The sequence below is a fragment of the Mus caroli genome, chromosome 9, assembly GCF_900094665.2.
Source record: "Mus caroli chromosome 9, CAROLI_EIJ_v1.1, whole genome shotgun sequence".
In the NCBI taxonomy this organism is placed as follows: domain Eukaryota; kingdom Metazoa; phylum Chordata; class Mammalia; order Rodentia; family Muridae; genus Mus; species Mus caroli.
In genome coordinates this window covers 11,081,276-11,088,742 of record NC_034578.1, presented here as the reverse complement: position 1 = coordinate 11,088,742, position 7,467 = coordinate 11,081,276, and positions in this window count along the sequence as shown.

The window sequence follows — 7,467 nt, the reverse complement described above, 5'->3', positions numbered from 1 at the left end:
GTGTGTGCCTCCAGGCAACAAAGCGACAGGGTTCAGCAGTAGGCGTGGCAGGACGAATGAGCAGGAAGCTCCACCCTTGAGCAAGCAGGTTCAAGCAGGTGGGGGAAGGGAGACCACACATGTCTTTTCCTCTTTTTTTTTTAATTAATATATTTTATTTATATGAGTACACTGTAGCTGTTTTCAGGCACACCAGAAGAGGGCATAAGATCCCATTACAGATGGTTGTGAGCCACCATGTGGTTGCTGAGATTTGAACTCAGGACCTCTGGAAGAGCAGTCAGTGCTCTTAACCACTGAGCCATCTCTCCAGCCCCGTCTTTTCCTCTTTTTAAAAATTGTTTCTTTATTTTATGTGTGGCCTGGCTGTATTTGTGAATACCATGTGTGCACATGACCCGTGGGTCTCAGTGTCCTCGAGAACTGCAGTTATTGGTTGTAAGCTGCCAAATGGATGCTGGAGATGGAACCGGTGTCCTCTGCAAAAGCAGCCAGTATTCTCAAGCACTGGGTCAACTTTCCAGACCCATTCCATGTCCTTTCTTGGCTTAGCAACTCATTTCTTTTCATCACTGAATAATATTCCACCATCGCACATGGATGTGCCCCATTTCTCCACTAGTCACCCGGTGAAAGACCTCTTCCCATCATTGCCAATTATGAATACATTTTCATAAACATTCATTTGCATGTTTCTGTAGAAACAGAATGTAAATCTTCTGGGTAAATGCGAGGGAGTTCAATTGCTGGACTGAGTGGTAAGGGAATGTTTGCTTTTATAAGAAACTGTTAAAGCATTGTGCTATCCTGACACAGAGAGGAGAGCCCTGCTTAGTGTCCTCCTCTGATTTTATAGTTAGAACTTCGGCCATTCCCCTGTGTGACTACCCTAAATATATTGAACATTTACAGAGGTTCCAAGCACCCTCCTGTCTCCCTCCATTGCCACATACCAGGAATAACTCCTCCCATCCTAGTTTGATAGCACGATCCCTTGGGTGGAATTTGAAAGGGACCAGACTCCCTCCTTACAACTAGAAGGGGTTTTACTTGTATTTTTTCACAGAACCAGCCTAGGCCTATTTGGATACTTGCTAGAAATGTCCAACACCACCCCACTGACCAATAAGATGGCCTGCCTCTCAATGGCAGATTGAAGACTGAGGAGACAGAAGAGACCCCACCCTCAGAATAACAAGATCTCATGAAAGATGTCTATGACCTGGTGGCCACTGCCCATGCCATGTGTCCTCCCCAGGCTTCCCTTCCTTCTATGCTTCCTAATCTGTCACCACCCAGCCTCTTTCTAAGCCTCCCAATACATACCCTGGAGATTTCTTTGCTAGGAAGGAACCCAGGACTGCCCACTCAAAGGATAATAGACCGGGATTAAGGTCTCCCTACACCCTGATTCCATCTCCACTCTCCCCAGCCCTTTCCTCTGCTTGACTTACCCAAGACTGCCCAAAGGATGCTAAACCAGGATTATAATCTCCCTTACCCTAATTCCATCTCCACTCTCCCCAGCCCTTTCCTCTGCTTGACTTACCCAAGACTGCCCAAAGGATGTTAAACCAGGATTATAATCTCCCTTACCCTAATTGCATCTCCACTCTCCCCAGCCCTTTCCTCTGCTTGGCTTACTGCAGCCCAGGTGACTGCTTCCAGGAGGCTTCATAGATGGGGGTTGCAGACATTGGGAATGTTGAGTTGAATCCACTAGTCATGGTGGCACCATGCTCGCCAAACATAAAACTCATTTTCAACTTTCTGTCATCAATCCCTGGGATGAATGATGGGGAATGGGCACTGTGGATAAGTTCTACCCTAATGGCTATGCCAAATACCCAATAGCCAACCTACACATTTTCTGCCAGTTTGTCCCTGGCTCCAAGTCAGTCTTTACCCACATAAACATTCTTCAAGAAGAGAATTGAGCCCAGAAGGAGGTCCAGGTCACCCTCTCCTGACTACCACACATCCAATATACAGCCAACCTCCTTTTTCTAACCACCCACCCTAACTCTTCTCAATGCTTTTTCTGCACTCCCCTCTCCTGGCCACAGTTGACAGCTGTTCCAATTAATATCTCACTTCAGAACCCCGTGGGCCCTTACCACATGAAAATTAGAAAACATTCCTCTCTTCAATCTATCCTTCTCCTTTTGCCTCTTAGGACCCTCTTCAAGGCTCCATCCTACATGTTTCTGGAATGTCACTGTCACCAAGCTAGTATGTGTTAAACTCTCCCCTTCTCTAGGGCAATAACATTGCCAGTTCCTACAACCTTTTCAAGGTTTCTGCACCCCAATAATGATTGTTTCCTAGGTTTATCTCTATTGCTCAAAGAACTTGCTCTACAGCTGGGAGGTGACCAAAAGAACAGGGAGGTCTCCATCACTCTGCTCATTGGACTGGGTCTCACCATCTCACTGGGTGCCAATGGAGCCCTTGTCCAAACACTCTATCTGGCCAGTGGCTTCCAGGATAAGCTTGACCAGGCTATGGCTTCCACTACTGACAGTCTTGAGTCCCTCCAGTGACAGATCATCTCCCTAGCTGTGGATGGGAGAGAGGGTAGGGGGCTATTCTTGACTTAAGAACTGGGCTTAACTGCTGAACAGGGAGGGACTTGCACTGTGTTGGGAGAGGAATGCTGTTTCTTTATCAGTGAATCTGGGCTGGCAGAACAAAGCATACAAATGCTCAAAGATCTCTGACGAGATCTCCAGGTATGCCGTGCTCCCAACAGCCCTACCCCATGGCACTCAAACCCTTTGGTAGCTTGGCTTCTTCCCCTCCTTGGTCCCATCCTGGCACCCTGCCTCATCAAATTTCTAAAACAGCAGATAAATAGCATTGCAAAAGTCACTGCCAATCCGGTTCTGGTTCAATATCAAACCGTTCCCAATATATAGAGGCAGATTACTGTGATTGCATCTCCCCTTTATAAAACAAAAAGGGGAGATGTGGGGTCAGGAAGCCTTGAGATGGGGGAAATGTAGGGTTATGGGTCCCATGTCCCCTTTGCAGCAGGGCATGGCCACTGGGGGAGTCAGGATGCAGGAAGTGACCGCATTTACCCCACATTGTTACTGGGCAGGTGTTGGGCCTTAAGGCAGCTCGGGGACATCTCTCTGGGAGTGGGGACGTGCAGTCTGAGGCTCTGGACAGCCAGAGCTGGCTCTGGGGTCCCCGGACCTGCAATGAGGCTGGGGCTGTCAGTTCGCAGGCTCTCAGACATCCAGGTGCTACTGGAAGCCACAGAAGAGCTGAGAGCGGAGTGGCGACCTGCAGACTGGCTCTAGCCCAAGTCCAGGGGCGGGGAAGAGCTCGGCTGGTCCCGTGGAGGCAGTTCTTGACTTGATGGTGGGGGCAGGCTTGAACTTGGCTTGGTGGTGGCCGTGACTGGGAGCACAGAAAGACCTGCAGCTTTTATGGGAGATTAGACAGCAGCTCTATAGGCGAAGACCTTCTCCATGGCTCCCTATGGCATATCCCAATGAAAAGAGGGCAGTTCATGGCAGAAAGTGGATGAGTAAAGCTGTACCCCAGTTCTCAGGGCGGGCCTGAGGTTAAATACCTTTTGCAGGGAAGAATGTCTGGGAAGAAAAGCTTATTGGCTACGTTCTCTAGGACTTTAGGTACCTCATTAAAATGGAGATCTGTCTTGAGCCTACATGATCACAGGTCACATCCTCTACCTGATGTCCACAAATGTATGGGGGCCTACAACTAGTGATAGGAGCCTGGTGCCCAGGAACAGGTAAAATGCCTACCGTCCCTTCAGGGTCTTCGGGGTTTTGAGCTCAACTGGGAACCAAGCTGCCTTTTACAATCCCACAGGGGGAGCCAGTCTGGAGCAAGAGTTAATTTGTACACAAGAGTGTGTCCATAAAAATCTCGTCAGAGACCCGCAAGAGTAAGGCTGTCTTCCTCCTTGCTCTGGGCCTGCATGTTCTAGGTCTGGTTCTGAAATGACTTCCGAGTCTCAGCCTGAGTGGGGAATGTTATACAATAGAGTTGGAGGTCATTTAGTATAGGATTTTATCTCCTGTTTCCCCAACACAGTAGACTCATAAACATCAGCTTTGATTCTTCTTCTTAAATTGCACTCTGAAAAGGCAGAGGTATCTGGATTTTGTTGAGGCCCATTAAGAGAATACAACTTCCTCCTGGTCAAAATGTAGAATCTACCTGTGACCCTGGGTAGAGAACCTACATTCTAAGCTAGAATTACATTCTTGCAGAGGACTTGAGTTCAGTTCCCAACACCCAGATGGTGGTTCACAACCAATGATAACTCCAGTCCCAGTGGATCCAATACCCCCTTCTGACCTCTCTGGACACCACAATCATACACATTGTGTATTTTGTTTTTTTGTTTTTTCGAGACAGGGTTTCTCTGTATAGCCCTGGCTGTCCTGGAACTCACTTTGTAGACCAGGCTGGCCTCGAACTCAGAAATCCGCCTGCCTCTGCCTCCCGAGTGCTGGGATTAAAGGCATGCGCCACCACGCCCGGATCCCACAGTAAGTCTTTAAAGAGAGGGATGTTGTTAATTTAGCAAGATTTGTCTGCCATGTGGCCAAGAGTCCTCTCGGCACAAAAGTGGATCAGCCAACAACATGATATGGAAGGAAGGACTGATTGTACCTTTAGGAGATGATGTACTTCACCATTGCAGGCTGCTTGTGTGCCAGCCTTACGCAGACAAGCATTCCTCCCCACACCCCTTTTGTTTCTTTTATTTTGAACATTGACCAAATCCTGGGCACCCCTGGCCATGTTTTCCTGGACACACTGGCCTTTTTCTTTTTTCTTTTCTTCTTTTCTTTTCTTTTCTTTTCTTTTCTTTTCTTTTCTTTTCTTTTCTTTTCTTTTCTTTTCTTCTCTTCTCTTCTCTTCTCTTCTCTTTTCCTTTTCCTTTTCCTTTTTCTTTTGGTTTGTTTGTTTGTTTGTTTGTTTCTCTGAAACTTGCCCCCACCCCCGGTCTGGCCTGTTGGCAGCTTACATCTTTTCTGCTTGGATTTCAGTTCAGAGTGACTCTTGAACAAGTTTTTAAGTTGATGAAATTCTACATCTTTTCTTAAACGGTTAAATGTATAAGAGAAACTGGATTTTAAAAATACTGGGGCTGTAGAGATGGCTCAGCAGTTAAGAGCACTGACTGCTCTTCCAGAGGTCCTGTCTTCAATTCCCAGCAACCACATGGTGGCTCACAACCATCTGTAATGGGATCTGATGTCCTCTTTTGGTGTGTCTAAAGACAGCTACAGTGTACTCATATACTTAAAATAAATAAATAATTCTTTTTAAAAAAAATACTTAAGGATTGTGTGCATGGAGCTTAGTGCTTCATTCCAGCACCACAAAAGATGCTAAAAGGAACCCTCACACCACTATATATGTATATGATATATATGTATGTATGTGTATACTTTTTTTTCCAAGAACCATGGTATGGTGGTATAGATTTCTCTACTATAAAAACACAAAGATGTCTAAAATTACAAAACAAGAAAACCCTGGTGCTGTAGCAGCCAATAGTAGTGAGCAGTGAAATTGGGTCCAGAGCTGCTATGGGAAGGGCAGGACTGAGTGCACTGCTAGGTGTTGAAGCTCTGTCACCTAGGTGTTGAAGCTCTGTCACCTTGGAGAGTGCAGAGGCCACTGAAAGCTGTGGGCCTGTAAGAGCTGAACGTGTAGGGAAACAGGCTGATGCTGGCTGCCTTGGAGAAGGGATGTGGACATGGTGAAGAGCCGCTGATTCTGCCTAGCCTGAGGAGCTGATCCGCTCCTGGGGGAGTCATTAAATCCTGGCTGGCATGAAGAGGTAAGGAGGAAGCTCCTGTTACATCTTGATTCAAGCATGGAAATAAGGTAGCCTACAAGAAACCTAAAATCAAAACCAGCCTCACGGTTAGATATGAGCCAAATTCACAATGATTATCAGTACGAACAGCCTAAGCTGAAAGCAATCTTAAAAATTCATTCAGATGGATGAATAATGGAAGGGCTAGGTCAGAGGAGTTCTTCTAAAGTAATGAGTAAAAAGCTAGGGAGATTGGGGCATTGATAACAGTGGGTGCCACTAAAGCTGTGGGTCTCAACCCGCGGGTCCCATTTGACCCCTTTGGTGATTGAAGTTCACATTACCATTTGTAACTGAAGAAAATTACAGTTGTGAAGTAGCAATAAAAATATTTTTATGGTTGGTGGGGGTCACCACAACATGAGGAACTGTATTAAAAGGTCACAGCATTAGGAAGGTAGAGAACCACAGTTCTAGAGGAAAGCCAGGCAACAGAGCCACCCTGAGATAGACCTACCCATGCCAATTAGAAGAAGGAGGAGGAAGAGGAGGAGGAGGAGGAAGAGAAGATCCAGCTACTGGGATACTCCAACAGTTTAAAGGAAGATGTACTTATTAGCGGATGATGACTTTTTGCGGCAAAATAGAAATTATTTTAAAATCTCAAGTGGAAAAGGGTGGGACTTAGTTCGCGACGGCGTTGAGAATTCAGCCTGTTCCTCTAAAGGAACAATGACATAAAGAACAAGACTGAGTGACAGCAGAGAACTGTCGGGCTGGGTGTGGTAGGGCAGGACTGTATTCCCAGCACTTGGCTGGCTGAAGCTGGAGAGCTGATGGAGTTGTTAGGGTAGGAGCCTGGGCTCAGCAGCCCTAACAAGCTAGGCTACAGCACCTATCCCCAGCAGGCCAATTAAAAAGAGAAGTAATGCCGAAAAAGGGAGATGTATTCAATCAGAACAGACATTTGAAAGGGAAATTACAAATGATAGAAGAGTGCAGAAAGACTGAGCTCCAACATCAGAGTATAAATTTTACCCAAATCCTGGCTTATCATCAAAATATTCCAATAGTAGAAACCTCTAGGGACCAGGCTCAACAGAGTAGAGGCTGGAAACTGACAATTTTAAACAAAGAAATTTCAGTGTCCGAAGGCAGCATAACTCCACTGATTATAGATAACAATTATTATTAATGATATTATATTCATTAATTATATCTTTTAAAGAAAAAGGTAAGAGAAGCCAACCAAGAACTCGGTATAGGGTGCTGGAGTGATGGCTCAGCGGCAATGAGCACTGGCTATTCTGCCAGAAGACCCTGTTCAATTCCCAGCACCCACAGGGCAGCTCACAACTGTCTATAGTTCCAGTTCCAAGGGATCTGACATCTTCACACAGACATGCATGCAGTCAAAATACCAATGCATATAAAAAAGAAAAGAACTAGATATGTTCTACAAGGTTCAGTCCTTGTGGCCATGTCCTCACCCATAGATCATACTTAGAGCTCCATGAATATGATATGCCATGTCCATCCGAATAAAGAAAAAAAACCAAACCAGGTGGCCACTGACAAAAGTCATTTAACATAATTCAGTAGTCACAATAAGTGAAGGGGAGACCCTTAGTGTGAGAGAATGTGTCTAGGAC